The sequence below is a fragment of the Macaca thibetana genome, chromosome 7, assembly GCF_024542745.1.
Source record: "Macaca thibetana thibetana isolate TM-01 chromosome 7, ASM2454274v1, whole genome shotgun sequence".
NCBI lineage: Eukaryota > Metazoa > Chordata > Mammalia > Primates > Cercopithecidae > Macaca > Macaca thibetana.
Window position 1 is genome coordinate 83,030,040 of NC_065584.1, and position 9,916 is coordinate 83,039,955.

Below are 9,916 nucleotides of genomic sequence, written 5' to 3' on the forward strand. Positions count from 1 at the left end.
CACCCAAATCTCATCTTGAATTCCCAGTGTTGTGGGAGGGACCAGGTGGGAGGTAATTGAATCATGGAGGCAAGTCTTTTTCGTGTTGTTCTCGTGATGGTGAATAAGTCTCATGAGATCTGATGGTTTAAAAATGGGAGTTTCCCTGCGCAAGCTCTTCTCTTGTTCCACTACCATATAAGAAATGCCTTTCACCTTCTGCCATGATTGTGAGGCCTCCCCAGCCACGTGGAATTGTGAGTCCAAAAAACTTCTTTCGTTGGTAAGTTGCCCACTCTCATGTATGTCTTTATCAGCAGCATGAAAGGGGACTAATACAGTAAATTGTACTAATACAGTGGGGCATTGCTGAAAAGATACCCAAAAATGTGGAAGCGAGTTTTTAACTGTGTAACAGGCAGAGGTTGGAACAGTTTGGAGGGCTCAGAGGAAGACAGGAAAATGTGGGAAAGTTTGGAACTTCCTAGAGACTTATTGAATGGCTTTGACAAAAATGCTGATAGTGATATAAACAATAAGGTCCAGGCTGAAGTGGTCTCAGATGGAGATGAGGAACTTGTTGGGAACTGGAGCAAAGGTGACTCTTGTTACATTTTAGCAAAGAGACTGGTGGCATTTTGCCCCTGCCCTAGAGATTTGTGGACCTTTGAACTTGAGAGAGATGATTTAGAGTATCTGGCAGAAGAAACTTCTAAGCAGCAAACCATGCAAGAGGTGACTTGGGTGCTGTTAAATGCACACAGTTTTAAGCAGAGCATAAAAGTTCAGAAAATTCTCAGCCTGACAATGTGATAGAAAAGAAAATCCCATTTTCTGAGGAGAAATTCAATCTGGCTGCAGAAATTTGCATAAGTACAAAGAACTGAATGTTAATCCCCAAGACAATGGGGAAAATGTCTCCCGGGCATGTCAGAGTTCTTCATGGCAGCCCCTCCCATCACATGCCTGGAGACCTAGGAGGAAAAAGTGGATTCATAGGCTGGGCCCAGGGTCCCCATGCTGTGTGCAGCCTAGGGACTTGGTGGCCTGCATCCCAGCTTTTTCAGCCATGGCTGAAAGGGGCCAATATAGAGCTCAGGCCATAGCTTCAGAGGATGCAAGCCCCAGGCCTTGGCAGCTTCCAGGTGGTGTTGAGCCTGCTAGTCCACAGAAGTCAAGAACTGGGGTTTGGGAACCTCTCCCTAGATTTCAGAAGATGTGTGGAAATGCCTGGATGCCCAGGCAGAAGATTACTGCTGGGGCAGGGATGTCATAAAGAACCTCTGCTAGGGCAGTGCAGAAGGGAAATGTGGGGTCAGAATCCCCACACAGAGTCCCTACTGGGGCATCGCCTAATGGAGCTGTGAGAAGACGGTCACTATCCTCCAGACTCCAGAATTGTAGATCCACTGACAGCTTGCACTGTGTGCCTAGAAAAGCCACAGACACTCAACACCAGCCCATGAAAGAAACCGGGAGAGAGCTGTACCCCTGCGGAGGCACAGCTGTAGAGCTGCCCAAGACCATGGGAACCCACCTCTTGTATCAGCATGACCTGGATGTGAGACATGGAGTCAAAGGAGATCATTTTGGAGCTGTAAGATTTGACAGCCCAGCTGGATTTTGAACTTGCATGAGGCCTGTAGCCCCTTTGTTTTAGCCAATTTCTCCCATTTGGAATGCCTGTATTTACCCAATATCTGTACCCCCATTGTATCTAGGAAGTAACTAACTTGCTTTTGATTTTACAGGTTCATAGGAGGAAGGGACTTGCCTTGTCTTGGATGAGACTTTGGATTGTGGATTTTTGATTTAATGCTGAAATGAATTGAGACTTTGGGGGACTGTTGGGAAGGCATGATTGGTTTTGAAATGTGAGGACATGAGATTTGGGAGGGGCCAGGGGCAGAATGATGTGGTTTGGCTGTGTCCTCACTCAAATCTCATCTTGAATTCCCATGTGTTGTTGGAGGGACCTGGTGAGAGGTCATTGAATCATGGGGCCAAGTCTTTCCTGTGCTGTTCCCATTCTCATGAATGGGTCTTACAAGAGCTGATGGTTTTAAAAACAGTTTCCCTGCGCAAGCTCTTCCCTCTTGCCACCACCATGTAAGGAATGCCTTTCACCTTCCACCATGATTGTGAGGCCTCCCCAGCCATGTGGAACTGAGTCCAATAAACTTCTTTCTTTCATAAATTGCCCAGCCTCAGGTATGTCTTTATCAGCAGCGTGAATACAGACTAATAAAAAGAGGAAATCTGTATATTGAAGAGACATCTGTATTCTCGTGTTTATTGCAGCTCTATTGACAATAGCTAAGATATAAAGTCAGCCTAGATGTCCAACAACAGATGGAAGGCTTTTTAAATGTAGTCTATATACGCAATGGGATATGATTCAGCCATAAAAAAGAAAGAAATCCTTTCATTTGAGGCAACATGGGTGAAACTGGGGGGCATTATGTTAAGTGAAATAAGCCAGAAACAGAAATTTAAACACTACATGTTATCTTATGTGGAAGCCAAAAAACGTAGATGTCATAGAAATAAAAATTTAAGCAGAGGATAGTAGAACTTGGGAAGGGTAGGGGTCAGGGAGGGACAGGGAGAGATTTGTTAAAGGATATAAAATTACATATAAAGTTAGAGCTAGATAGAAAGAATAAGTTCCAGTATTCTCTACCACTGTAGCATAACTATACTTAATAATAATATATAGTCTTAAACAGTTAGAAGAATGTTCCCAACACAAAGAAATAACAAGTATTTGAGATGATAGATATGCTAGTTGCCCCAATCAGATCACTATACACTAGGTGTCTCAAAACATCCCTACATACCCCATGAATATGTACAATCATTATATGTCAATTAAAGAATAAAATAAAAACATGTTTAAATAAATAAAATTAATTTGGAAGCCTAGTATCCAGGTTGAGCAAGCAAGTTGAAAACCGTAGGACCATTCAAGATGTGAAGAAACGATGAATACAAGAATTCTTATAATTAAGTAGGTTATGTGCCTTAAAGAAACTCTGTGTTAATCTGTAGAATAGTAATCACTGGAATGTGTAGTTACCAAAAGCAGTGAAACAAGATGACCCATGTTCAGTTTCTCTAGAAATAAGCAATTACTCATGTGGAAGGAATGAAATGATAGAGTCCAGACTGTCCTGACTGTTCCCCGGGGCAGCGTTTTTCTTCAGGAGAGCAGGGCAGGGTGCACCTTCCCAATACCTGCTGGGTGAGAAAAAAGCAGAGATTTGTAACCCCCATCAAAGAGAACCTCACTTTCCTACTTACTAATGCCTGAAATAATTCCTCCAGGGTCATCCTTGGAGGAACAGTGGAAAGAGGAGAAGGAATCAAGTCCAGCAATGCTAAGACGTCACTGTTTTAACACACTCACACCTGCCTCTTTTGATGAAACGACACTTCAGGGGATCAGAGGTAGGTTTATTCTTTCAGCTATGTCCCGAATGAATGTACAATAGGGAGGGCCTAGTTCTAAACAATTGTGAGCAATTATTGGCTATAATAAAAACACAACTGCCATCAAAAAAACTGTTCCTCATTGCATGCTACCCCTCCTATTCCTTAGAAGTTATTACATGAAATGGACTTGCCAGCCCAGTGTGTTGTCACTCTTGCATCTTCCTATAACTGCCTCATTCTAATCATCCCCACCTTTTTTTCTTGTGCCCTTGAAACAAGAATGGATCAAGGGAAAAATTTAATTCCAGCACCCTCTGCTGGTCCTGTAGAAGGGCAAGATGCCTGAAACTACATCAGTACTTGCCAGATTATTCACTACCCAAAAGCCATTTTATTATTTTATTAACTCCAGAGACATCACATTTTGAATTTTTTCTTTCAGAAAACCCTGTCTATTATGTATTTATTAGTCTACCGGTTTGCATTTATTAAAGCCATAGAAAACTGCCAATCAGAACTTGTGACGAACATGCAATAACCAAGCTTACTACACAAAGGTTACGTATTTCTAGTTCAACATAAAAGTTCATACTTTACATAGCCTGTAAAATATTGTTGGTAAGTGTGCAATTTCTGTGAGACTTTTTAACGTATTGCATATAACTTAAGGACCTGGTTCCTACATAGAGATCCAGGGGCCCCAGGGTTTGAACCATGGAGTCAGAATGTCTATCTCAGTACCTAAACAATAGGCATGCTTCTGATATATTCTTACTTTACTAGTAAGCACTTCTGGATGATCACTAAATATTTTCTGTTACTTGGATATAATTCTTCAAATTATTTTGGTGTGTTTAACTGGCCATATCGTGGCCTAGGTTTTCAGGTAACAGGTTAGCAACAGCCATGAATAGCTGAGTAGAGGTAGAAATGTAATCTGGGAGATGGCATACATAGGCACATGACTAGGGATATCTGAAATCCAATTCTCAGTTGGCTTCTTGCCCCATTGCCCTCCAACTACATTACAGGATGGTCTCACAAACAGGAAGTGGATGTATTCACAGGAGAAAAGAGAGGGAGATGGCACAACATGGTAGACTCAGCAGAGTGTGTGGAGTGGGGCCCAGGGGGAGAAAGGCAGGGGAGTGAGACAGTCAAGAAATAGTCAAGGAGGCCTCTGAGGCCAGGGACTCATTGTTCTCACCACAGCAACTGACAAAATACCTGAACTCATACTAGGCTCTCAAACATTTGGTAAATTTCGGCAGGTATCATGCTTACCTCTCCTAGAAAAGCTTGTAGCTAAGTACAGAGCTTTACCACTGACACTAATAATCATGACTGCTAAGATGATAATCAAAAGTAGCTTGTTCAGTGGTAGAACTGAGCTTGCTGTGTGGCTATATTTTGCACAGAACTGGCTGTATCTTTTGGAAAAAGATGAATGTGTCTCAGATTGGTTTTCACTGTGTGATTTTTTTCTTTTAAAGTAAAATTTCATTGCATTATAACATGCAAATGGAAAGGTATGCAAAGTGAATACGACTCCATAACCAGGACTCAGATGAAGAAACAGATCATTCCAGCACCCAGAAGCCCTCTTTGTGTCTCCTTCCTGTCGTTCACCACAGCCCCATCCCTGCTCTCCTAACTTCTAACACCTTACATGAATTTTGCCTATTTTTATATATACACACATACACATACATGAATATATGCTCTTCTGTGTCTAGCTTCTTTTGCTCAACATTATTTGTGTGAGGGAAATTCATGTTGTTAGCTGCAATTTATTCTCATCGCTATATTTTATTAATAAATGTACCACAATTTTTAATTGATTATTATGATGAGTTGATTCCAGTTACTATTCCAGCTACCGTTCTGAATTGTGCTGGTATGAGCATCTATACACATTTGTTTTGCGTGCATATATACCTTTTTTTGTTAGGTATATGCCAAATGGTATAACTGCTGGTGCACAGGACATAGTATGTGCATACAATCAGCTTTCGCAGATGCTGCCAGAAGATTTTACAATGTGATTATGCTGATTTTGTGTTAGCTTTTGTGCAAAGCTAGATGCCAGAGAGGTTTGGAGAGAATAAAGAACAGGGAGTGAGAATATTGTCCCTAGGCCTATGATTTGGAGCCTAAGGGGATTTGATGGAAAGGAAGACAAAATAATCCTCAAACGGATAGGCCCCATCAATCATCAACTAATCACTGGAGTGGATCTGAAAGTCTACTTTCTAAGCTTGAGAAGGGAAGGCAGAATCATAATGCAAAAGGCAAAGGAGAAGAAGAAGATAAGGAAGAGGATCAAAATGGATGCTATCCCTAAATGTGAAGGCAATGCTAACAATTTACCTTCATAAAAAAGTGGCATTGTAGTGTCCCAAAACCCTGACCCCAACAGGGAAAATTAGAACCAGACTGCAGCAAAATATGAGGCCTGTAGTATACAGATGTTGAATTTTATCAAAGACTTTTTCTGCATCTATTGAGATCATCATGTGGTTTTTGTGTTCCGTTCTGTTTATGTGATGGATTACATTTATTGATATGCATATGTTGAACTAGTCTTGCATCCCAGAGATGAAGCCAACTTGATCTCAAAGTTTCATAAACTTGTTTGGGGCTTTGTGGGTAGTCAAAGTTATTAATCAGGACAGCTCCTCTTTGTAATTTTGGAGTAATGCTTTTTACCACTGCTAGTATTCACAGGAAAATAATAAAAGCTTATTGTTGAGCTTCTCCATAAGATTTTTTCTTTATTTATTCTTAAAAAAAAACGGGATACATGTGCAAAACATGTAGATTTGTTACACAGATATACATGTGCCATGGTGATTTGCTTCACCTATTTACCCATCCTCTAAGTTCCCTCCCCCAATAGGCCCCAGTATGTGTTGTTCCATTCTCTGTGTCCATGTATTCTCAGTGGTCAATTCCCACTTACGAGTGAGAACATGTGGTGTTTGATTTTCTGTTACTGTGTTGGTTTGCTGAAGATGATGGCTTCCAGCTTTATCCATCCATGTCCCTGCAAAGGACCTGATTTCATTCCTTTTTATGGCTGCATAGTATTTCATGGTGTATATGTGCCACATTTTCTTTATCCAGTCTATCACTGATGGGCATTTGGGCTGGTTCCATGTCTTTGCTATTGTAAATAGTGCTGCAATAAACATATGTGTGGATGTGTTTTTATAGTAGAATGATTCATATTCCTTTGGGTATATACCCAGTAATGGGATTCCTGGGTCAAATGGCATTTCTGGTTCTAGATCCTTGAGGAATCACCACACTGTCTTCCACAATGGTTAAACTAATTTACATTCCCACCAACAGTGTAATAGCATTCCTATTTCTCCACAGCCACACCAGCATCTATTGTTTCCTGACTTTTTAATAACCATTCTGACTGGTGTGAGATAGTATCTCATGGTTTTGACTTGCATTTCTCTGATGGTCAGTGATGTTGATTTTTTTTTCATATGTTTTTTGGCCACGTAAATGTCTTCTCTTGAGAAGTGTCTGTTCATATCCTTTGCCTACTTTTTGATGAGTTGCTTGTTTTTTTGTTTTTTTGGTTTTTTTGGTTTTTTGGGGTTTTTTTTTGGAAGTATGTTTAAGTTCTTTGTAAACTCTGGCTATTAGACCTTTGTCAGATGGGTAGATTACAAAACTTTTCTCCCATCTGTATGTTGCCCGTTCACTCTGATGATAGCTTCTTTTGCTGTGCAGAAGCTCTTTAGTTTAATTATGTCCCATTTGTCAATTTTGGCTTTTGTTGCAATTGCTTTTGGCATTTTTGTCATGAAGTATTTGCCCATGCCTATGTCCTGAATGGTATTGCCTAGGTTTTCTTCCAGGGTTTTTATAGTTTTGGGTTTTACATTAAATCGTTAATCCATCTTGAGTCCAATTTTTGTATAAGATGTAAGGAAAGGGTCCAGTTTCAGTTATCAGTATAGCTAGCCAGTTTTATTAGCACCATTTACTGAATAGGAGATCTTTTTTCCATTGCTTGTTTTTATCAGGTTTGTTGAAGATGATTTTAGATGTGTGGTGTTATTTCTGAGGCCTCTTTTGCTCCACTGGTCTACATGTCTGTTTTGGTACTAGTACCATGTTGTTTCGGTTATTACAGCCTTGTAATAGTTTGAAATCAGGTAGCATGATTGCCTCCACCTTTGTTCTTTTTGCTTACGATTGTCTTGGCTATATGCGGTCTTCTTTGATTCAATATGAAATTTAAAATTGTTTTTTCCTAATTCCATGAAGAATGTCAATGGCAGTTTGATGGGAATAGCATTGAATTTGTAAATTACTTTGGATAGTATGGCCATTTTTACGATATTCATTCTTCCTATCCATGAGGATGGAATGTTTTTCCATTTGTTTGTGACCTCTCCCAGTTCCTTGAGCAGTGGTTTGTATTCTCCTTGAAGAGGTCCTTCACATCCCTTGTTATCAGTATTCCTAGGTATTTTATTCTCTTTGTGGTGATTGTGAATGGAAGTTCATTCCTGATTTGGCTCTCTACTTGCGTATTTGTGATGTAAAGGAATGCTCATGATTTTTCCCATTGATTTTTGTATCCTGAGACTTTGCTGAAGTTGCTTAACAGTTCCAGAAGTTTTGGGGCTGAGATGGTGGGGTTTTGTAAATATAAAATCATGTTGTCTGCAAACAGAGACAACTCGACTTCCTCTCTTCCTTTTTGGATACCCTTTATTTCTTTCTCTTGCCTGATTGCCCTGGCCAGAATTTCCATTACTATGTTGAATAAGAGTCTTCTTTTTTGAATACACTTTATTTCTTTCTCTTGCCTGATTGCCCTGGCCAGAACTTCCATTACTATGCTGAATAGGAGTGGTGAGAGAGGGCATCCTTGTCTTGTACCATTTTTCAAAGGGAATGCTTCCAGCTTTTGCACATTCAATATGATATTGGCTATGGGTTTATCATAAATGGCTCTTATCATTTTGAGATATGCTCCATCAATACCTAGTTTATTGAGAGTTTTTAACATGAAGGGATGTTGAATTTTATCAAAGACCTTTTCTGCATCTATTGAGATAATCATGTGGTTTTTGTCTTTGGTTCTGTTTATGTGATGGATTACATTTATTGATATGCGTATGTTGAACAGCCTTGCATCCCAGAGATGAAGCCAACTTGATCATGGTGGACAAGCTTTTTGATGTGCTGCTGTATTTCGTTTGCCAGTATTTTACTGAGGATTTTCACATCAATGTCCTTCAGAGATATTGGCCTGAAGTTTTGTTTTTTTGTTGTGTCTCTTCCCGGTTTTGGCATCAGGATGATGCTAGCTTCATAAAATAAGTTAAGGAGGAGTCCCTCCTTTTCAATTGTTCGAAATAGTTTCAGAAGGAATAGTATCAGCTCCTCTTTGTATTTCTGGTAGAATTCAGCTGTGAATCCGTCTGGTCCTGGGCTTTTTTGGTTGGTAGGCTATTAATTACTGCCTTCTATTAGGCTATAAATTACTGCTCTATTAATTTCAGAGTTTGTTACTGGTCTATTCAGGGACTCAGCTTCTTCCTGGTTTAGTCTTGGTAGGGTGTATGTATCCAGGAATTTATCCATTTATTCTAAACTTTCTAGTTTGTTTGCATAGAAATATTCATAGTATTCTCTGATGGTAGTTTGGTACTTTATCGTTTTTTGTTTTGTCAGTTTGATTCTCCTCTATCTTCTTCTTTATTAGTCTAGCTAATGGTCTATCCCATCTCCTAGATTCACTGATTTTTTTGGAGGATTTTTCATGTCTCTATCTTCTTCAATGCTTCTCTGATCTTAGTTATTTCTTGTCTTCTACTAGCTTTTGGATTAGTTTGCTCTTGCCTCTCTAGCTCTTCTAATTGTGATATTTGCATGTCAATTTGAGATCTTTCTAGTTTTCTGATGTGAGCATTTAGTGCTATAAATTTCCCTCAACACTGCTTTAGCTGTGTCCCAGGGATTCTGGTATGTTGTCTCTTTGTTCTCATTGGTTTTGAAGAACTTCTTGATTTCTGCCTTAATTTCATTATTTACCCAGGAGTCATTCAACAGCAGGTTGTTCAATTTCCAGGAAATTGCATGGTTTTGAGTGAGTTTCTTAATCCTGAGTTCTAATTTGATTGCACTGTGGTCTGAGAGACTGTTATGATTTCAGCCCTTTTGCATTTGCTGAGGAATGTTTTGCTTCCAATTATGTGGTTAATTTTAGAATAAGTGCCACGTGGCACCAAGAAGAATGTATATTCTGTTGATTTGGGGTAGAGTTCTGTAGACATCTACTGTGTCCACTTGATCCAGAGCTAAGTTCAAGTCCTGAAAATCCTTGTTAATTTTCTGTCTCATTGATCTGTCTAATACTGACAGTGGGATGTGAAAGTCTCCCACTGTTATTGTGTGGGAGTCTAAGTCTCTAAGAACTTGTTTTATGAATCTGAGTGCTCCTGTATTGCATGCATATGTATTCAGA